Raw genomic sequence first — 23,693 nt, forward strand, 5'->3', positions numbered from 1 at the left:
TACTGGATAAACATTTACTGGATAAACTGGAAAGGATAAACTCTTCCCTTAGCTTTGTAAAATATCTATTTGATAGGGGACATATGGCAAAGGCTGAGACTTTGTCCTGCGTTACTTCATGGGGTGGCACAGAGATGTGCAATTACGAAGGTACCTTCATGACCACTGAAGTCTGGGCAGCATCAGCTTTTCATCTGAAGCTGAAAGCCAGGTACTGCTCTGATACAGATATGTCTTCTTAGGTGTAGCCTGCTCCACAGCCTGCAACAGATCCTTGCAGTGCAATAGGGACACCCCAGGAATTCCCAGGACTCTTGCCATGACCCTGCCTCCAGCATGTTCCTGTAAATCCGGCTTGGGTTGAGGTCCTGCACAGAGCTGTTGCCAGTGCACATGCTGGGGGAACTCTCCCTCAGCTGTCTGAGTGTTTTTCTTTATGGCAAAGCTCACTTGAGGGATCAGCAGTGATGTCTGAGTATCCAGGTGAATCTAATTTTGGAGTTAGCTGCTGGACTGCAAAGCCCTACCCAAGGTACTTGTACTAACCTCCCTAGCATGTCTCTAGGATAGTGTTTCTCAACCTGTTCAGATTCAAGGCATCCCTTGGAAAAAAACCAGCTCTTAGTTGTCACTGGTTTTCTGACTATGGAAAAATACTAGAACAATTCTTGTTGCAAAGAACTCAGAAAGCCCACAACAGGTCAGGATATTTTCAACACTATGAAATCCTATTTGATACCTCTGGGTTATCTTGTGTATCGTGTCTGCACACTTAATCATGCTAACATTGTGTTACACCCTTAAAAGGATCTCAAGGGACCCCGGAGTGCTGCAGCACCCTGGTTGAGAAAAATCGCTGTGCTACCACCTCTGAGGGCTCATCCCAAGGCTCTTCAGGCTTCAGTGAGCTGAGCCTCCTCAGTGAATAGTAGGAGGACTTTTCTGTCCTTCTACACGTGATGGAGAACTGTGGGAAGCTGCTGACGGACTATCAGCGCTCACGTGACTCACCCTGGATCCTCAGTGCATAGTAGGTGGGTTCCTAGTTAGAAAGAAAGCAGCTTTTCAACTTTACTATACCCCCACTAGTTTGGGTGAAAAGAACATAAGAACTGCTATTTACTGGGTGAGACCATAGCTTCATCTTGCCCAATAGTCTGCCACACAGCGGCAGAAACTGGGTGCTGAAAGAGAGAGTCAACAGGGTATGACCAGGTTTTTTTCCACTGTTCCTCTCTCACTTGCAGCCTCCAGCAGTTAAGATCTAGGAAGTTCTGATTCAGAGGCTGTACCTCTATCTTGCATGCTGAATAGCTACTGATGACCCCTGCCTAGCTAAAATGCCCCACAAACTCCAAAGAGGAAAAGAGAGAAGCTGACGTTTTAGTGAGAGCCTGGGCTAATGCTGCAACTGCACAGAGGAGGGCTGTAGAGGGGCCCACAATGACACCTGAAGTGCTCCAAACCCAGATCCTTAGCATCAGTGGGTGCCTGTAGATGTGGGGCTGCTGCCCTGATGTGCTGCAAATACAGCGTGTCAGAGCAGACTCAATTAACTGTCAAACAAACTTTAGTTAAAGCACTCCTGCTGCCATTTTGAAGCATGCGATGCTGAATAAATGAGACACTGCGGGCACTTTCATTAGAGTGGCTCTCTATATTAAAGCAGCTCCCCTGCCCCCCGCCCTCCCAGAGCATATGTAAAGGTGTCCAACCTTTCTAACCCCACCATTGCACTCATCCCATCAACTGCTCTTCTGGAAGCAGCTGTTGATTTGTGCATGTGCTCTTACCTTATTGGTGGCTTAGTATGCATGCTTTGGAAAGGTAGCCCTTTCATTAAACAGAGCAAGGGGTGAGACCTGAAGAATGCTGCCTGCATATAAATCATGGAGCAACTACAATGCCTTAATCACACAGGGCTGTGGATTTTTTTCCACCCAAGGTGCATGTGGGGGGCGGGGGGGAGGGCAAGGGTGAGTAAGAACAGGCAGCTGCATTTTATTGCTTTTAACTGTTTGATGACAGCAAACTGCCATTAAGACAGGGAAGGCCAGACTGGGGAGGTCAGACTGGACACAAATTTTATGCATAAGGAAGCTGAAAAGAGTTGGAACCCATGCTTGGAAGGAGGGCTGAGGACTGGCTATGGATTCTGGGAGTGGTTCCTGGCTGATCTCCCAGGTAGTCCTTGGCAAGTCATTTCACTTTTCTTTTGAGTCTCCAAGATCCTCAGGGTAGGGGCTGTCTGAGTGACCAACTGGGGAACTATAAATACCAGGCAACTGCCAGATATGAAGCCGAGTCCCTACAGCTTGAGCAAGAGATCCAGTATTCAACTGGCTGTGACACATTTATATCCTCTCTCAACTGGGCACAGGGAGAGAGAGAGAGAGAGTGAGTGTGTGTGTGTGTGTGTGTGTGAGAGAGAGAGAGAGAGGGAGGGAGAGGGAGAGGGAGAGGGAGAGGGAGAAAGAGAGAGGATGACACACACTGACTGGAAGGATTTATTTGTACAGCATCTTGCACAATGGAGCCCTGATCTGGAACAGACTTCTAGTAAATAATAATGAAGTAGGACTTGCTTTCCTGCACCAGGTGCAATGGCAAACCTAGAAGTCGTCACTCACCACTGTCTCCTTCACTCATCTTCCCACCACAGAGTGGGACATGACGAACAGTTATGAGGTCCCAGAGGTCTCTACAGCTCCTCTTTCTTCACTGGACCTGCACTACAGCCATAGAAGCTTCCCTTAACTATACACAAGCATGAGCCCCAGACCCAGCAATAGGAAGAAGCAGCACAGACCAGTATCAGTGATGAACCAGGAGTGACCATGGCAGGGTAGATTTGCACCTTACAGACTAACCAAAGTAGATAGACATATATAGCACAAGATTTCAAGGGCTGAAATTCACTTCATCATATGCTGTGAAAGGACATGCAAATCTACCCTGCCTTTTGCTTGACTTCAGATTTACATGTATAACTATGTCATCCTGGTAAGGTCATCTCCAAGACTGATTTAGGCTTGAAAAGAGTCAAGTCAGTTTGCATTACTTTTCCTTGGCTCTGGCAGACTCCATGATGTGCTCTCCCCTTTCCAAAAGATAAGACAAGGAAAATGCAATGAGCATAGCAAATCGAAAAGGCAGCACATTCAACACTAAGAAGCAGCTGCTCTTTTTCATGTGACAGGTAATTACATGGCAGAACTTGGTAAGAATTAAAGCAGTATTTCTAGCCATTGTTGTTATAGTTAAGACTGAAAAAACAGGGGTTGGAAGGGAGAGAAAAAATGTCATCTTTTAAGTTGTTGCCCTAACAATAAGGGCTGAGGACCAGACCTGCAACTGGGGTGGGTATGGCAGACTGCCCTTAGGTAGTGAGTCAGGCCAAAGGTCCTTTTAGCCCAGTATCCTGTCTCTGACCATGGCAGGTGGTCAATCCTTTAGAGGAAGATGATAAGAAACAAGCCATGTCTAAAATGATCCATCCCCTGCTGCACCCTCCCATTTGCCTACTCTGAGGCTCCTTGCATCTTCCTCTGCAGAAGTGGGTCCTGGTCACTCACTCTTGCAGTCAGGATGCTGGGCAAGAGAGACAATAGGGCCAGACTACAGTGATAGATCCTCTGTTCTGGGAATGTAGCAAAGTGACAGTGTGATACCCAGCAAGATTTTGAGCAAAACTTGGCACCGGCCTTGCCCCTGCTGCCATCCTGATAGTCTCAGGGAGTCCTGCACAGGTCTCCAGCAAGTTCCCCTCCCTGATGTGAGAGACTTCTGTTCAGTAAACTCTCAGACGGTGTTGTCCCACAAACTGCCAGCTAGCACTCTGGTGTGCCAGCCTCTCATCTCTGTGTTGGTGGCTATCCAGGAGAACAGACTCACAACTGAAAGTCACTGCAAAGCAATGGACAGGGTTACAGTGTCCTGGAGCTAACCTGGAAATGTGAACAGATATCGGGAACACCTGTGCCCCTGGCCCACTTTTCCCCTCTTTTATTTCTCATCTCATGTGGCTCCCTCCCTCCCCCCAAGGGGGCATATGCCAGGACTGCTATCATTTATCAGCCCTTTGATAGTGGTGGGGGTAGAGGGGAGCTTTGCATACCTCTGGAACACCCAACAATTTGGAGGGGCAGTCTTGGCCCCACCACCTCCTAACTTGAGCCTTTTGTGCTGAGCCACTTGGCCACAGAACCTGGCCTCACACTTGTGTTGCCTTCAAAAAGTGGGTGGGTAGCCCTAGCCCTGATCACTGCCATTAAACAGGGAAGAAGAGGTGAATATTAGGGCAGCTATTTCCTTTGCATCAGTCTTGAAAATAAAGGACAGCACTACAGGAGCTGCAAGCCAGAGCACACCTCTCCTGGGAGGTCTCCAAAAACCAGGCCTTAACTTGCTTTGTTGCATTCTATCCCAACATGTTGTGGTTTCCCTTTAAGTCAGTACTAATCATACCTCCAGAATAGGCAGGGTGTCAAATGAGCAGTGTTTCTGCTTGTCTATTGCTACACCAACATTTTTTCCCACATGGAATTCCAACATGCCTACAGTGTCTTGCATTTAGATCGGATGGCTAAGTGCTCAGAAGAGAGCAATGTCAGACCATGATTGCTCAGAGAGGGGTGGGACAGAACCCAGAAGCAATCTAACGTGACCAAATATTTCCATATGCTTTGCCAGGCAATCCCATCCCAAGGAAGTAAAATAGGCATGTTTGAACAGAAGGAGATGCAATTGACTCTCCTGCATCCTAACAGACCTTGAACAGGATCCAGGATGGATCAGTCTCCAATTCTCTCATTTTCACAAAGGATAGAACATAAAGACTCCAAAAGCATGAAACTGATTTCAGTGACACTGCTATACAGCTATCCTTGCTTTCCTGTCATATAATAAGTTAGTTACTTGTTAATGGGAAGTCAGAACCTGTCCTGCATATAGTTCACACCATAAATGTGAAAGTTATGTCACTGGTGAAAATCTTAATTCTTTTGCATTTTCCTTCCCCCAAAGATAAACGTTGTAATATTTTCATAATTTAAGTGAACATTCAAACCTATGCACTTCCACAGTCATTACATTACAGTGCTACTATTTCATGAATGATCCCTCATCCCTGCACAATCACCAAGTCACTGAGCCTAAAAATCCATCCTCCTGGTCCAAAGATTCATTACCTTTCGAAAAGCTATATCTTCTCCGCAACAGGGAATTATTTTTTAAGGAAGATGTCATGCTTCCTATGAGAGCAATAACTCAGTGTCATTACACGGGGAAAAGCCTAAAACTAAGGGAGAAAATATGGATCCTGATCCATGGAAGGCTTTCCACAGACTCATACGATCCAATCCAAGAAAAGTGGTGAGGTTAACAGTTTAGTTAGATTTATTGTCCGTAGGTGTAATAGCCACAATTTTTTTAACTAAACTTTAGCTTTCCTTACCAATTTTCTACCTAACCATCAATTGGAATACATTGTTAGAAAATATCATTGGATTTTTTTTTTTACTTTTCAAACAATGACAATGCATGGGAGAGAAGTGCAAAGACACCAGAAAGAAGCGCACACAATATCTAACACTGCTTGTATGTACTGCTTGTAATAACAGGTTCACTGTCTTAGGATGTTGGGGGCAATCTGTGTAAGCTTTAATGCCTTTTATTTCCAGATGAGCTAAGTGTTCACAAAAAGCAGTAAAGTAATAGCACAAGAGATACTTCAACAGAGGGTAGGCTACCCCTCCAGCAAGGCAGGGTCCCAGTCTTCCCATCTATGCAATCTCTCCCCATTAACCCTACTAATATATCCTGTTTCCAATTTCCAGCAGTAACTGTTGCCCTTCCTGCTCCAAACATTATGAGCAAAAGGTTATCCCACTGTGATATTTACAGTGGCGTTCTGCTCGACACACATAACCTACATGTAAAGAACCAGTGGTCCTAACAACATTCTTTATGATGGCTGACACCAGTCTGAAAGTAACTCAGTTTTGGGAGGCTCAGCTGGAGAAAGCCTAATCTTCCCATGTTGAGCACCCATCCTTTCCAAGACAGGGGTCTCACACCTCAAGCACCTACCATCTCTCTAGGGCTGTGCTTGATGCTATTCAACACCATAAGAAGAGCTGAAGAGTTGTGTTCTCACCGTAAGAAGAGTTGCTTATGGTGCAACACTTAGGATGACAAACCTCAACACCTGCGCAGAGCAGCAGTGAGGTCAAAGGGGCCCTGCCCAAACAGATTTGGTTACTAGAACAGAGCTTAATTTAAGACAAGCACAGACAAGGGAGTATGTTAAAAGGGAGGAAGAGGGTGAGACTAGTCTGATCCAGACTCTGCTGTTACAGAAGCACCTGGCTGCATGCTTGAGAACAGGGTGATGCTAATTATGAACGGTGCTTTTTTTAAAGAGAGCTTGAATTATTTTACTCAGACAGAGATTTTGCTTCTACACAGGTTCTGGCTTGGCTTTCTGGGCCTCACAGCCACTGGGGGGGTGGAGTTCATTTTTCCACACTGTTACTTTTCATGATGCTTCCTGAATTGTCATTCTTCCAGAAAAGAAACAAGTTACAGCATAAAAGAAATTACCAGCAGCTGGTAACCTTTTAAAAGCAGCCCGCACAGGCTCATGTCCAAAGGCTTCCCTCCACCAACACGATGCTTGAGTAAAGCTGTCAATCACCCACCAGACCCTCTGGCCAGGAATAAGCAGGATGAAGGGGGCTCAGTTCAGCACAGGGCTAAGCAAAGAATAAATATTCCTGCTCAGGTCCCGGCCTCACCTATACACTGGTGTAAATATGGCAACTTGGGATTTGCAGTAGTTTTGTTGGCAGGGACAGCCAGAACTGCCCGTTCTTAGTCACTTCATACAACCTTTTTTTTTAAAACAAGTACTTCTTGTTTTGGTGCACAGGGCATGAATGGCTTAGGTTCAGTAAAAGCCGTTTTAGGAAGCTATCAAACAAGGGACAAAAAATGTATTATTAACACATCTTTAGGAAAAGTGTGTGCATTTTCTGCAGGATGCATGTGTACCTTAAAGATTTTAAACACAGAGAGTATGAGATGACAACAAAGGAACGAGTCCCACCCGGTTATACACTTCAGCTGTATTTCCATAGCACACTAAGTGTGAGCAAGTACTTAGGTCAACCTCACTTGGGTAAAAACATCTCCAGAGCAGAGCCTGATCTGAATGACTGGGTCCTTTTTGCCCATGAGCCTAGGTGTATCTCCCACAGCTCTTTGGATTGAAATACTTAGCTCCGAGTTCACACTTCATCCTGTCCTCCCAGGAGGAAGCCAGAGCTTTCCATGACTTCAAAGATACCCAAGAAAAACTATGGCCCGTAGGTATGCACAAATAAAGATAAAATTGCTAGAAAATGAAAGATCTTGATTAGCTATTATGTTTTCAGAAAGCTGGTATTACAAACTTGCATGACTCAGACATTTGTTAGGCCCTCTAGCATTTGCTGAAAGTTATGCCATTTTGAAGCACAGGATCCTGAATACACTAGATGCTATGTGGAGCATGTGTAAAGATTCCCTGTAAGTGTGAACAGAAGAGGATCAGGTGGGAATGCAGTTGCACCCTGACTGATTTCTGCTTCATGTAAAGTTTTAAAACCAAATGCCCAGCAGTGGCAGCAAGCAGCATTTCTAGTCAGGTAGCAGGGGCAGCATCAATTAAATTTATGGCTCATTAAAATCTACCTGATTGCTTCTGATATCTTCATTCCACAGGTGCTAATGACCCTCTCTCCTTTTTAATGGTCTTGATATTCCACTAATTAAGCTAGCATTTCTTGTGCAATTCTGCTGTCTGTTAGATGCTCCTGGTAATATAGCTCCTATTTCACAGCCCTGAACACTGTTTTAACTTATTCTAGTGGAGTTACATTAGCTTTTGCTTTGAACTCAAACTGCATAATATAGCCCTAGACCCACAACATATTAATAGTTTTTAGTTTCTTTTTACCTGGAGAAAAATAGGTACTGTGTGATATGGGATGATGCACCACACCATCAGCACCCCCCTTTTCAAAATCCTAGATCTGCCCATGAATGTGGACACCTCTGACCTGCAACAATTGTGCACTGGTTTTTAAAAAGTGACGTTTTGGAAGGATTCAATTGTCCACACCCTTATTTGTTAAAAGCTAGATTGTTCAACTGCACCCTGGAAGGTATTGAAAACTTTCAGAGCAACATCTGGAGTCCTGTGATTGCAACATGCTTGCAAATGCAAGTATACTCTTAAATAGATTCTCTAGCATGGGGTTCCTGGATTCAAGTAAAAGCCTGGCTGCATCCCTTTTGCTGGGAGGAGTATGTCTGAGTGTGTGTCAGACTCTGCCAAATGGTTTTGGACTCCCTGGTTGGAATCCCCGACACACTGAATTTCATAGGGGCTTCGTCAGACTTCAGTGCAGCAGAGTTTCACTCTGAATTTTAGTTTTGTCTTGATCTAGAGGTGGCTGTGTTTTGGGGGCAAGCTGCACTGATGGGTTTACAGGCACCTACAGTAATTAGCCAAACTCTTAGCTTTTAAGATCAGGATGCTCTAATCTGTCAACACAAATTAAGTCACTCTGCCCCAGGAATAAAGCAGGTCAGATTAACACTAACTGCACATACTGTCCTTCTACCATAACTCTGCCTGCTAAAAACACACAACCTCCTTCCTATCTCACGCTGAAGGACTAAAGACGAATGGAGCTGTAACTTGCCCCACTGGTGTGTATGAATTATGATACAGTTTTTAACTGTGTGGACTCAAACTACTTTTTTTCCACAGGACCCTAGCCTCATTCCATGCACAGGATGGACAGCGTTTGCTTCATAACCAGCTGGCCAATGTTTTGTTTTATCATTATTATTCAATGCAAGGCTCCAGGTATTCACTACATGCTATATAAATCTGGCTCTAAAGAAAACACCATTAATTTCCTTGTGGGATTTTTTATAACAGTTGTCATCATAATATGCTTGCGAAGCCCTTGATATAACTTCATTTTTTTTCAGATACATCCCTATGATATACAGATGCAGTATTAGTTTCTGTTTCACCATTGGGGAACTGAGATTAAGGTCAAAAGATTCTACTAACGGAGGCACCCAATCTTATTTTTAAGAGTACTCAGCATGATACAATGCACTCTCTGTTCAGGACACAGTTTCCACTGACTTCAGCTGTGCTGGTGAAGAATTTCTTCATATCCAACCCTTCAGTCTAAAGTTGGATGCCTAGAAAACTAGGGACACTCAATTAGTGGCCATGAAACAGCATCAGTAACCTGCTTGATATCAGAAATTCTACAGTGGAGGCAAGAAGAGAATCTACTTACACAAGGAAGCACACAGCCAGCCTGATGAACATGAGCCCCGCCTTTCCCTTCCTGCAGTCCCTTGCCTCACCTACAACACACCTTGCTTATCTGCAACAAACAGGAGAACAGGCAACTGTACGCAGCCCAGATTGAGGTCCAGAATTGGTTCATCCCATGTACTGAGGCATAAATCCTTGGTACGACAGTCTTATCAATCATGTAATTAGCATAGTGGATAGATGTACACAACAGCTCCAGTCTGGAGCATGCCCAAATTTGATGGAATTTACAGAGAATCTGGCTGTGGAAATCTAAGTTGCCTCTGACCATTGCAATTTTCAAAATCTTTTTTATTTGGCCAATGTGGGCATATTTTCTTGGGGATGGCACAAACTCTCTCTCTGATGCAAAAGAATCTCGCCTGGCCAAATTTGAGCCCCTGTTCGAAAGGTTGCTAGAACTTTTAACGTAAGCAAAATGACATATTCTTTTTTTCCATAGCCTTGTTCTCAGCAATGGCTGAGTTTGGCAAACTTTAAAATAACTGAAAAGAAGGAATTATCATGGGAAGTCTTGGCCAGTGCTCCCAGCCCTGCCTCAAATAGATGAAAAAGCTTAAGGCATCACCAAGAAATGCAAAGCTGTCCTGCCCATTGCAAAGCCTTTATATAATATAAACAGCTCAGAGCAGAATTCTCTCATTACACTGCTATTTCATCACTCATGGTCAGCTTTCTAAGTTAATAAGAGGCAAGATGCAACATATACATTCTGCTTTGGAGGCATCAGCATTTCAAACAAAGCTCTTTTAATGTTGCTCCTGGAACCTGAAGTGACATCTATCTGAATTAGGAAGACATACATCTTTGTCCTCATAGAGAAAAATTTTCCATCTTGCACCATGTTGTCTTGAGTCCCTGCATCTTTAGGGATCAGGAGCCACTGTGAAAGATGTTTCTTTGAGACTGTTTAGGATAATATGAGGACAGAATTGGCCTCATATATATCACCTCTAATGCAGGCAAATGCTAATAAAGGAGCTCATTGGTCCAAAATGTCAGCTCGGATGTGTCCCAGGACATGAGAAAAATAGCCTTTTATTAGAAGTAGTGTGAGACAGGCTGTTCTTTTCATACAAAGCATTTGCTGAAGAAGCCAAGACTAGGACATCCCAGGGATGCAGAATGATACTTACTTTAACTGAACTTTATTTTGCCTTTTTGCTCCTGCATTTATGAGCCACAGGTTACTTACTTATTAGCTCCTTGTTTCATAATGCTAACTGATATTGACATTGGCATTTTCTACATTGGAATAATATCTTTTCTAGTAGGATAGAGCAAAATGAATAGAGAAACCAGCTTTCCTTATGTCTTGACTCCTATATATCCTGCTTGCACTTTTGAAACCAATTCTAGGGATATCCACACTGCTCTCTGGGAAAAAAATCCTTGTCCTATTAGTTTTTTAATCATATCCTCTTGAGAGACAGCACTTTTTGTGGCTTGGTTTCAGTCCAAAGAGACAGTTTTGCGGTCATTTCATGGCGGCCTCCCCGCTTGGTGCTGATTGGTGGAGAGAACCAGGGGAAAAGATAGACAAGGTGGCAGCCACCATCTTGACTGCAGGCTACCCTTTTTGCAGCCCTGCCCCTCAGTGCTGATTGGCAGAGAGGCAGGAGGGGGCATCCACCGTCTTGGCTACTGCCCTTTGTGCCACCCTGTCAGCCAGTGCCCTCTCCTCCCAGGTGGGAAGCAAGGTCTGCTGGGGAGCCAGCATTTTATTTTTGTTAAGGTTTTTTTTTTTTTTTTGGGGGGGGGGGGGTTCAATTTCATGGGAAATCACAGCCAATACCATTTTTCATAGTGATTGTGGCGATCACTATTTTTCATGGTTTCCATGAAAATTGCAAAACAGTGATTTAAGTAGGTTCATACTCACAGGATACCTTTGAACACTGCAACATGCTGCACTGCAAAGAACTGGGTATTGCTGGAGGGATGATCTAAGTGACAAGTGCTAAGCAGGGGAACAATTTGTGAAAATGGTAAGTAAGCAGTGATAAAAACCACCCAACACTCCCTCTAGTGACAAGGTGAGGCATAGCAGGCGGCCTTCTCCAATGCCTAGGAGTCTACCAAAACAGGAGGAGCTGGCCAGTTAATTTCATGGGCAGAACCTGGGGTTGGTTGCCATTTTTATGGGTTGGGTGTGGCGGCACTCCATTCCCCCCCACACTTTACTGGCCAAGGGGGATCAGCCATCCCACCCCTCCCTGCAGATTGACAGATGTTCCAAAAACACAGCTTAAATTCCTTAACAGTGTTTCCCTTAATGGCCTCTGTGGCCTTAATCAGGGGATTAAGCCCACTGAAGCCATTACTTGATGTGTTATTAAGCAATCTAAGCACTTAATTAAACTCTAAATTTATATATCTTATTAAAAAAACCCATACACAACATGAATTGTAACTAATACCACCTATATACGCTTCATTAAAGGACATTATACAAAGGAGTTTACTGAAACTGAATGCTAACCTTGAGACAGACAATTCATGCTAGCTATTAAATGCTAGCATGCTGCACCCAGCCGCAGTTGCTGCAGACATTCTCTGTCTTTGTGGGGAGGACACTTGTCCATCCACTGAGATGGCATGTTCATCATCCACTGAGTTCACTGGAGTGGTGCAGCATTTTGCTAAAGCATAGAAATGTAGAAACTGGTCACAAACAGAGCCCTATAACACAGGCACAGGAACCAGCCTCTGGCACCCTTTGACAAAGTTCATGTAAGTGACACATTTGTTGCTATGCTCTTTCGTCCACCCAGGGATTGATTTCAGTAGCTGGGTGTCATAACTCAGAACAGGCCTCTGACTTGAGTCCAAAATGTGAACAGCAATAAGAAAGGAGGTTAAACCGCAGTGGTAGTGAGGGGTTGTACCTGTAGTACTGGTTTAGCTTCACAGCTATTGCCTGGAACAGTCCTCATCTCCACTGGTTTCCACAAGGACAGTTTGACAATTCTTGTGATGCCCTGTCTTCAACCCAGTTTCTCAAATCCATCAGCTTGTGTGGGTGGTGTATCACAGCCTGCTGGCCTTCAAACCACATTAGATGCTCTGTGAATAGGGTGGCATTTTCAGCCACAAACATCACTTGATCTTGAATGTCACTTCGCTTTAAGAAATCATGAAGCATGCACTGTGGACTTGGTGTGATTTCCAGCTCCTCACTCACAAATTCCTGGTAGTACTGCATACGCTTGGTATGGTAGCGGACCATGTTGAACCAAGAATTCCACCTTGTGAACAGAGGCTCTAGTGGCAGCGGCACAGTGCCATGTAAATCCCCACTTTGACTGGTGACAGACTACCTGTACTGGACCTTATGACCTAGACAGTGCTTGAAGGCTTTCTTGAAGGAGGACACCAAGCTATCCACATTGGAGAACTGTGTGTGCCAAACAGAACGTACTTATTGCAGGTGACATGAACTGCATTGGGCAGCATTCCCTGGAGCACATCAGAGAAAATCTTGCGCATGTACATGGCACTGCCAGACAGGAATGCTGAGATCTTTTAAAATTCTAAGCTATAGCTAACAATGACCTTCACTATGGCTTGAGATATGGTAGAAAAATTGACAGATGTGAGGCGGACTAGCTCTGTTTGAAACACATGCAGAACCCAGGCTGTCCAGCTCCTAGGTACAAATAAAATGTGCAGCATTTAGTTATCTTGCGGGTCAGTGGCTTCATCAGCCACAATGGAGAAGGATTCATACTCTGCCAATGCAGACTTCATGAACAGTACATGCAAAGCAATCACTACAGAGAGACAGTCTTGGTGAAGCTTGTTGGCATATAGAAAACTACTAGCATTTCACATATTTTGGTTCAAGTACTTCCTGAACTTTTAGTGATCAAGTTTCTCCAGTGGGATGTTTTCTACCGCAAAAGCCTCCAAGAGGGAAAATGACACCTCTCGCCTTGCCAGGTTGCTTTCTGTGATCCTTTTAAAGAGCAAGGACATGGTCGCTTGTTTTTTGCTCCGACCTTCCGCCTCTGCAACAGCTTCTCTCTTTATATGTGCCTCAGACTCTAAGGGTGCCTGTGATCCAATGCACTGTAATTACAGTGCGTTGAAGCAGACTTGATTAATCAATTTCATAGATTTCATAGATTTCATAGACATTAGGGCTGGAAGATCATCGAGTCCAGCCCCCCACCCGAAGGGCAGGAAGTCAGCTGGGGTCATAGGATCCCAGCAAGATGAACATCCAATTTGCTCTTGAAGGTGTTCAATGTAGGTGCTTGAACCACCTCCACTGGCAGACTGTTCCAGACCTTGGGGGCTCGGACAGTAAAGAAATTCTTCCTTATGTCCAGCCTGAAACGGTCTCGCAGTAGTTTATGGCTATTCAACCTCATCATCCCTTGGGGCGCTCTGGTGAACAAACGTTCCCCCAGATACTGGTGGTCACCCCTGATAAGCTTATAGGTGGCCATCAGATCACCCCTGACCCTGAGCTTTTCCAGGCTAAAGAGCCCCATGGCTCTCAGCCTGTCGTCGTAAGGTCTGTTTTCCTGAGCTCTGATCATCTGTGTGGCTCTTCTCTGGACTCTCTCAAGCTTCTCCACATCCTTTTTGAATTGTGGAGACCAAAACTGGACGCAGTACTCCAGCTGCGGCCTCACCAAGGCCGAGTACAAGGGGAGAATGACATCCCGGGATTTGCTTGAGAAGCATCTATGGATGCAAACCAGCATTTTGGTCACTTTACTAGTTGCAGCATCGCATTGCAGGCTCATGTTCATCTTGTGGTCAATCATGACCCCCAAGGCTCTTTCTTCCGTAGTGCTAGCCAGCGTAGCACTGCCGAGCCTATAAGGATGCTGCAGGTTTTTCTTCCCAAGGAGAACCTTGCATTTTTCGGTGTTAAACACCATCAGGTTCTCATCTGCCCATTTGCTGAGCCTGTCCAGGTCAGCCTGGCTCACCTGCCTGTCTTCTGGCGTGGATGCTTTGCCCCACAGTTTGGGGTCATCAGTGAACTTGGCCAGTCCGCTTCTGACTCCCATGTCAACATCATTAATGAAGATGTTGAACAATATGGGTCCAAGGACAGAGCCTTGGGGGACCCCACTGGTCAAAGGACACCATGATGAGTGACTGCCATCAATTACTACCCTCTGGGTCCAACCATGGAGCCAATTTCCCAGCCAGTGGATCATGGTGGACACAAGGCCACAATTGGCCAGTTTTGCCAAGAGATGATCATGGGATACCAGATCAAAGGCTTTTTTGAAGTCAAGATATACAACATCAATCTCTTCTCCCTTGCCCAGGTGATAGGTCACCTGGCCGTAGAAGGAAATGAGATTGGTCAAGCAAGACCTACCTGCAACAAACCCGTGCTGGCTATCCCTTAGGATGTTGGTGTCGGCCAGTCCATTAAGGATGGCCTCTTTAATAAAATATTCTAAGATCTTCCCCAGGAAATCGAGTCTGCTGAACATGCTAGTTAGCATGCACCAGACAGCCTTCGCATCTCGTGTATCAGCATCCCTGCACTTCAAAATGGAAGTGGTGGCACTTTAATAAAGCTTGTTAAATGAGCTTTAGTTAAAGAACTCCTGCCACCATTTTGAAGCACGCGGACACTGATACACGAGGCACTGTGGATGCTTGAATTAGAGTGGCTTTTGGAGCCACTCTAAGTAAAGCCCCCACCTTCAGAATATGTGTAAAAGTACTCTAAATGTTAATCTATACCAGTTTTCCTCAACATATCCAGAGTTACATTGCAGGTGATACAGAACAGTCTTCCTCCATCTGCATGCAAGGTTCCTTCAGGATACTGTCTTACATGGTTCCGGCACTGAAAAGTATTTAGCTGTCTTGGAGGATTTCTTCTCAGTGGTGATCCTGAAGAATTCTCCTCAGGCTGCAGCATGCTGTACCACTATGCCTGTGGCCACTTTAAAAGCTGGTACCAACACCTTCTTGCTTCCCTGACTGGCCCCTGGACTGACCCTTTGTTACAGGCTCAGTCTCTGATTTGCTTCCTCTCCCCTCTTCCTGCCCCCCATGCTTCAGGACTGAAGGGCTTCCCACCTTTTTCTCTACTTGCAGCTGGGGGTGGGGAGGTGTTATGCAGTGAGCATGCCAAAATCGCAGAGCCTGCTGGTTTTCATGGAGCCTGCTATTTTTCATGGAGCACTCCCAATTTTGCATCTTCTGTGAAAATTGCACTATAGCAAGTTCAGTAGGTCCCTACCAGTGCTGTCTGCCAATAGCCACTGCACCTCTGAAGCTATCTGTGTCTTCTCACGACCCAGCCTTCTGGCCAGCTCATATCCATTCCAGCCTTTTTGAAATACCAGAAAGGCCCACAAGTAACAGTGCAAATATGCTCACAGCAGGTCTTCAGCTGCCATCTCTGGGCTCGGTGATTCTTACAGCCCTTCACGGGGCTCTTCAGGGGACCAGGGGTTTCATACAGCTTCCTCAGTGGTTGGTAGGGGAGCCCTCCTCCTTCTCCAGGTTCTGGTTTAGAGACCATGCAGCTTAGTGTAGCAGACTTACCTGTTGGAGCCCTGGTGCATCCCGGGCTCGAAAATTCTCAGTTCTGATTGGTAGAGCTGGAATGATCTAGATGGAAATGGTCCTACTTTGAGCAGGGGGTTGGACTAGATGATTTCCCGAAGTCCCTTCCACCCTAATTTTCTATGATTCTAAGGTTTGCTCCGGCTACCATCCTTCCTCTCCCTGATGATTTCACTCCCTCCCACATTCCCTCTTCCTTACCCAGGCCACACAACCATCTCTTCAAGGCCTGCTCCTCTTTCCAGGGCTCATCACCTGACATAGTTCTATTCCTATATATTCCCCAATGTATCTTCCTTGGCCTTTTCTCCAAGTTCTGTTTTCCAGAAAGGATCTCCAAGTTTCTTTTTCCTCTTGGGTTTCTTACCTCACCTCCTGTACTGTGCTTCACTATTCTTTCCTCACAGTTGCCAGCTATCTTTAATTGGACTTGGCCAACCCTCTAGGTGCATCAAAATACACTAATTACTCTCTGGATCCAGTTAACTTTTCAGGGCTTGCATACCAGATCACAAAGATAAGATGAGGAGGTAAAAAAGAATAAGAGGGAAAACATTCCTCAGAGTTGAGAAGGGGACAAGGAGAAGGAATACAGTATATCCAGAGCAAAACTGTTTCTATGTCCACAAATCGACTGGACATTGAATAGGAGCATCCTGGTACAAAACACACTGTAAATGGGCAAAAGAAGAGTTCATTATCATCCTAAGGGAGCAAAGGGAAGACTGGAGAAAACAACAGACCTTACACTCCAGGAGATATTTGTAGGTCTCATGGCTTTGTCTTGTTATATGAAAACGATAATGCATTCCCTGGCAAGGGAAACTGATTATCTGGCTGCACTTGAAGAAAAGGGTCAAATTTGCAATTCAGTGTATAATTTATCTGATCTCTAAAGTTTGTGAAGTTGTGTATCTGCACACTTAAAAATATTTAAACATTTGTAGATGATGATTTGATTGGAGTGAGAATGACACACTTTTTTTCAACAGCAGGCTTTTTTAATTAAAAGCTAGCTGTACGACTTTATCATCATTTGACCGTCATTTTAATTGATGGCCCTGTAGCCTTCTATCAATAGGGAATTATTATCAAGAAGCCATTTATTAAACTCCATGAAGGGCAACTTTAGATAAGACAACACTAAGTTATACAATGTATTAAAACTATTCAAAGCAAATCAAATATATTTGCTTGAAAAAGCACTTCTCAGTCTTTAAAATTTGACCTTGCAGCATGACCAGTGATCTCAACAATTTTCTTCAAAAGCAATAAAATAATTAGCCTAATTTAAATAGAGTCTATTAGCAACTATCAAAACAATACAAACCAATCTGATGCCACCAAACAAGTACCTGTTTAACACAATTTTCCCCAAAACTCTATTTGTAATTCATACAGGAGCATTTTATTTGATCTTGATACAAGCCTTTCCTGTATTTAGCTAATAATTTTCAGAATAATCCAATACCAAACATGAAAATGTGTCAGTCTTTAGTTCCCTCATTTCCCATTGTGATTAGTTTAATTCACAATAACAATCCATGCATATATCTAACAGCAAGTGCAACTAACAACTGGAACAGACTACCCAGAGGAGTGGTGGATTATCTACCTACTTATGTCTTCAAATTCAGACTGGATGTCTTTTCAGAAGGTCTGCTTTAGATCAATGCAAGTTACCAGATTCAATTTAGGAGTATGTAGGTGGAAATGTAATAGTTCAAGACATACAGAAGGTCAACCAGATGGTTTAAGACTCAACTTCTGGCCTTAAACTCTATGGCTACCTATTCACATGCTCAGAGGTAAGGGGGGTATGTGTTTTAATTAGAGTGGTTCCCAGTGCCACACTAACTAAAATGCCTCACCATCATGTATAGTAAGCCCTAAGGGTTATAAAAAGGCTGTGGGAAACTTTATCTAAACCTCATTTGATAAGGTTTAGATAAAGCTCCCCAGTAGCCATTTTTAAACCCGCAGGAGTTTATACATGTGACAATGCAGCCACACTGGAGCGTTCTAATTAGAACACAGAGCAGACTCAATTAATTGACTCTGACACATTTGATTTAGAACATGACCAAGCACATGTATTGGCACCCATATTTCTTGTCCTTTGGTAGCTTCACTCCATAACAGTCTACACAAAGCAGAATAATTCTGCAGAAGAGAGGCAAAGGAAAAGGCAATATCCAGTTTGGAAGAATGTTGCCTTTCTGATTCAGTTCTAAAGAAGGAAAGAAAGATTACCATCACACACTGCTTCAGGGCATTCATCAAAACTCTGACTGATGTCAGTGTTTCCACAGGTCCCAGAGAAGGTGCCAAAGTGGTAGCTGGCATCCTCCCTTCTTTCTGTGGGTGAGACTCCTGCATGAAGTACCTTCTCTCATCTCTGCAGCATCCACATGTCTTGCATTCTAATGCATTTCATCCTTGTAGCATCCCACTGAGATTGGCACATCCTGTTATCCACTTTCCAGAGGGTAAACTGAATCCTTCAAACCCAACAAGAAGTAGACACCTAAATACAGTGCAACCTCATTACATTCTAATGAATTCTGTTTATAACAAACCCCCTCTTCCAATAATCCTGATAGCAAGAACTGATTCTCTCATTGTTATGATACACATAATTAACTATTATAGTGAACATCTTTCTTTTAACAAACTTTTTACATGCTCCCATGGAAACCTGACTCTAATGAACTTACACAAGGACACAGCAGGATTATCATGGAGTAAAGAATTCAATCAATCTCCTCTGCTCCACGCCAACACCCTAAGCAATGCCCTTCTCTTCCTCTCCTATATAGGATAAACAATCCCCATGTTAACTCAGAGGGGATCCCTTCTCATTACCAACCTCAATTTTGTTGACTTTTGGTATACAGTAGAAGGCAGGACTTGGATATCTGAATACATACAATGGGAGGATCCCCACGAGCATGCACATGTGTTTCTCCAGGGTCGGCTAGCAGCAGCACATATTTGTACAACTGCTAGTTGTCCCTGGGCATGCCCTGGCACATGTGCTCTGGTGTGTGGCATATTGTCCTGGCTGGGTAAGCGAGGCTGGGGCCAGCACCTAGGCTGGCCACAGCAGCCTTACCTGGGGTCTTTGGGTCCTCCCAGCACTGCAGTGGCAGCAATTCAGACATGTGGAGTCCGGCCAGCAGCTGGAATATGGCTCTGGCTACCCAGGCTCTGGGTTTGGATGGTGCACACTGCAGCCTCATGTGCTGCCCTGCTTTTTTTTTTTTTTTGCCCCATTTTTTTGATACCAGGAGTTCCTGGTATCTAATTTTGCCTCTGTGCCGCAAATATGAAGCACAGAGAACCTATTCATGTGCACTATGCATGTTTTGGGGTATCTCAAAAGCCTCTGAGGTGCTGCAAAGTGCACATTCCTGCTTGTAGGGCTGCACCCAATTTTGCAGTAGTTCAGTTAAAGTGGAGCAAACTCAAATGTAGATATGCATAAAATGTGTAAAAAGGCTCTGCAGTTTAGCTTTAGGTACAACAGAGTCAAGCTAAATTGATATGGACTGAAAGACTTAGGACTGTTCAGCCTGGAGAAGAGAAGACTCAGAGGGGACTTGGTGGCATCCTATAAGGTTACATCAGGGGCATACATCAGGGCCTGGGGGGTAAAAATATGCCTAAAGTATGTTAAGGGTGTTTACAACTACAGTGGTTGAAATTTGTAGGTAGGTGAAGCCCTTAAAAACTGTTACCCTCAGCACAAAGTTTTTCCAAAACACACACCACTTTCAAACATCTGGTGCAAAAGAAAATGGGTACAAGGAGATCTGGTTTGCTCAGTACTAGAGAAATCTCCCATTTAAACCATTTTTAATAGTGTGACATTCTGGAAACCCAATTCACTAGTTCTATTAAACTCATGAAATATTTATCCACGTCTGCTGAATAAAGCACCATGTCATCTGAACAAAGTGCACCTGTACATGGGTGCTTCCCCATTACAGTGCTTCTCAGTGGGTCACCATTGCTAATCACTTCTCAAGAACTTATAACTCACCTATGGCATGAAAGATTTTAGACAGGGGATGATGAGGAAAAATTCTAGCTGACCACTTTATTTCAAAACCTGATATATCGTAAGAGATATTGGTAGTGAAGGAAAAATCACTGTAAAACATATTGGGTCACTTAATTTGATAAAATGTGCCCTCTGTATACAGTGTGACAAAAGAGCTGATGCCAAGTGCTTGTTTCTGAGACAAGGTGCTGGTCTACAGAAGCTCCTCATGTTGCTGGAAAAGCAAGAATCCCACTGAAACCGATGAGAGCAAAATTTCACCCCAGTGTAATTTAAGTATTTACTGTACATGCACTTTCCCCATTATAATTGTATCTTAGTGCCTTACAGCCTTATTTTTGCCACTGTGAGGTACGTATTACAATTTTGTTTTTCAAATATGGACCTGAAGCACTGAGATACTAAGTGACTTGGGCAAGGTCCCATAGGAAATCTGCAGCACAGCAAGGAACTAAACCCATGTCTCCTAAGTACTTAGTTAATATTCTCACCACTTCATCATTCTTCCCTTCCTTTCTGCTTTTGCAGTTTATTTTGACTGAATTCTTCCTTTCTTTGCTATATGGCAAGTGTTTCAAAGTTGAGGGATTTCTTTGGCTCTAAAAATACCACGGACAACTTCTGAAAGAAGGGCAGGATATCTAAGCTATACGGTTTGAAGCCATATATTTAAAGTGTGTTGCCACACTGTTTTAGCCCATGCTTGTATAGCACCTTGCACAACACAGCACTGCTTTCATTTGGACTCAGTTAAATGGTACAGTACTACAACATCCTCATGTTTTAAATCCCTAAGCTCTCCTCACTCTCCAGCAGCTCCAGTATTCTCTAGTCTCCAAGGACCAAAGACTACAACTTTCTGTGTTTTTCTCAGGTCTCTTGCCAGGAACTGATTATCCCCTGCTTTCCTTTTAAAAAAAAGGAGAACTTGCTCAACCATTTCCTTGCAGCTGTTCTAAGCTTGTTGTATCTCTTCCTGAAAGCTGCAGTTGCTGGCTTGCCCTGGTTTATTTGCCCTTAATGGAGCAGGGGGTAATTTTTAGACTCTCTTAGCAAACGTATTTGGAGACTTCTCATGTCCTCTATCATTTACTCACTTCTCTACAAAAGATCCCATCATCTGTGGTCAGGCAAACTCAGTAATGTCAGATAAGAAGTATGGTAACGGTATAAGAAATGACAGGGCAGGCTTTTAGGGGAAACTCTTAGGAAAGCATAGCCAAGTGAACTCTTGTGATGGGATAGTAATGCTGAAGCTATTTGTAAGGTCCTGAAATAGGATACTCCAGACAAAGTCCAGCTTAAATGCAATTTCAGGTCAGAAGGGTGAAAGTGGTTGAGTTGGACACTTTCACAAAGGATCTCCCAGCAGTGCAGCTCCACATTGTACAGAAAAAAGATGTGTTATCTTTCTGCTACTACACAGCCAGAGTGCTTTACCAGTTTTTGCTAGTCCTTAAGCCAAATTTCTCCAGATGCCCTTAGCAGAGCCTTGCTGGTAGCAATAGCTTCCTGGCTACAATAAGCTCCCAAGTCATCAGGTACTTCCTGGTACAGTTCAGCACATTCTTTTTACTTCAGACTTTTATACTGTGTAAGGAGTGGGCTCAGCTTCAAATGGCTGATACCCAGCTGCAGGTCATCAGCAGTTAATAGTCTGCAGATCTGGAAGGCTGGGAGCAAGCTATAACTGGGCATGTCTACATATACAAATGCTGCTGGATGGGTTTACTCCACAGTAATTTACTGCAGAGTAAACCCACCCTGGGCAGGAATCTATACATGCAGACATTTGGGAGGAGATTTGCTCCCAATGGGAGCAGTCAAGAGAGGGTTGCTCTGACCCTGCTCTAGTCCCCTGCAGCACCTAGGGGGAGCTCCAGGGAGATTGCTCCCTGCCCCCAGGAGCTGCCTGCTGCTGGGGTGGGCTCCAATGGTGAAGCTTGGACAGGGACAATGTCCCCCTGCCCCAACAACAAGGAGCTTCCGGCCCTGGCTCCTCAGTCAGGCGAGGGGCAGGTCACAGCTCCCTCCCTGATCCACCTTTGGGGCAGCTAACCATGAGCCCTTGGCAGGGCAAGGATTTCCCAAAGATTTCCTGGGGATTCTTCCAGCCCTCACTCTGATCATGGAGCCAGGACGGGTAGCTCCCTGCTGCCAGGGCAGGGAGACACTGTCAGGGCAGACAGCAGTCTCCCAGCTCCCAGGGGCAGAGAGCAGTCTCCCAGCCCCTGCTCCAATTACAGAGCCAGGACTGGGAGCTTTCTGCTGCTGGGGCAGGGGAACATTGCCCCTGTCCCCAGGCTCCACCACTGCAGCCTGCCTCAGCAGTAGGCAGCTTCCAGGGGCAGGGAGCAATCTCCCACTCTCTGCTCCCCAGGAAGAAATTTGCTCTCAGTGAGCCACCTACACATGCCTTACTATGCAGTAACTACTCCACAGTTAATTCGCTACCTGCATTTGCAGGTAGTGAATTAACTGCAGAATAGAGCAAATTACTGCACAGTAAGTATCTGCTTGTGCGCTTCAGCCATCAGGACAAGAGGTGCCGATGGTGCGGCTACGCGGCGGACACCCTCCCCAACATGCTGTGCAGCTGCAGGCCGCATGCCAGAGCCTGGCAGCTGCGCCACAACGCTGTCCAGGACCGCCTGGTGCGGGCCATCCTGGCCGGGGCGGGGGAGATCTCTGTGAACTGCACCGTCCCGGGCTGCGAGAGCCAGCTACGCCCCGACATCGTCGTCACGGACCACGAGGCCAAGAAGATCGTGATGGTGGACATCACCATCCCCTTCGAGAACCGGCACCAAGCCTTCACCGAGGCCCGGGCTCGCAAGCGGGAGAAGTACGCCCCGCTGGCTGACACCCTGAGGGGCCACGGCTACGACGTGACGGTGGACGCGCTCATCGTGGGGACACTCAGAGCCTGGGACCCCAGCATCGAGAGCGTCCTCCGCGCCTGCTGCGTTTCCCGCCGCTACGCCAAGCTGATGCGCTGCCTCATGGTGTCCGACACCATCCGCTGGTCCTGCAACATCTACGTGGAGCACATCACGGGCCACCGCCAGTACATCGACCCCTCCAGACCAGCCGCCGCCGGACCGGACTCGGAGGATGCCGCCACCTGAACCGCCCCTCCCCCTCCGCTTCGCGTTGAGAGGACTTCGCCGCCACGGATGACCCCGCCCCACCCGAAGAGGACCCCCGTGATCGGACTTTATGGACTGAGACACTCTCTCTGAGCCACTTCCTCCAACTTTGCGGACCACTGTAACGGGTATGCGTGTATCTATCTCCTTTCCCTCTCAGCGTCGCGACACCCCCCCCCTCCCCTTCCCCCTTCCACATCCCCCCACCTCCGGGCTTAGTTGGCTAACATTGTATGGTATGTAACCTAGCTGCGTTCCCCTCCTCTCCCCCATCCCTCGATTGTTAGTCCCTCGCTCGGGCGCTTTGTATTTCCATCTCAACTTTGTCATCTTTTTCCTGGATTCCCCATCCAAAACATCTACTAATAAAAGTCAATTTGCTCTACTGAGCAGTATAGCATCTTGTGTAGATGCCACTAGTAGTGGGTGTGGGGCTACAAAGAGAGTTAGAAGTTCCAGGAGCAGAATGCAAGGGAAAGAGGAGGCCATGGTGCTTTGGGAGAAGCACAGATCC

General features: G+C 45.3%; 1 protein-coding gene and 1 pseudogene across 1 annotated transcript in view; both read right to left on the reverse strand.

Moving 5' to 3' along the window:
- The window catches only part of SLC24A3 (solute carrier family 24 member 3), a 453,586-nt gene that overhangs the window by 230,729 nt on the left and 199,164 nt on the right, over window positions 1–23,693 (reverse strand). The gene's annotated exons all lie outside the window — the stretch shown is intronic.
- Window positions 11,912–15,963, reverse strand: LOC149873858 (uncharacterized; annotated as a pseudogene).

This window comes from Crocodylus siamensis, chromosome 1 (assembly GCF_052110815.1).
Source record: "Crocodylus siamensis isolate JL-2025a chromosome 1, ASM5211081v1, whole genome shotgun sequence".
In the NCBI taxonomy this organism is placed as follows: Eukaryota; Metazoa; Chordata; order Crocodylia; family Crocodylidae; genus Crocodylus; species Crocodylus siamensis.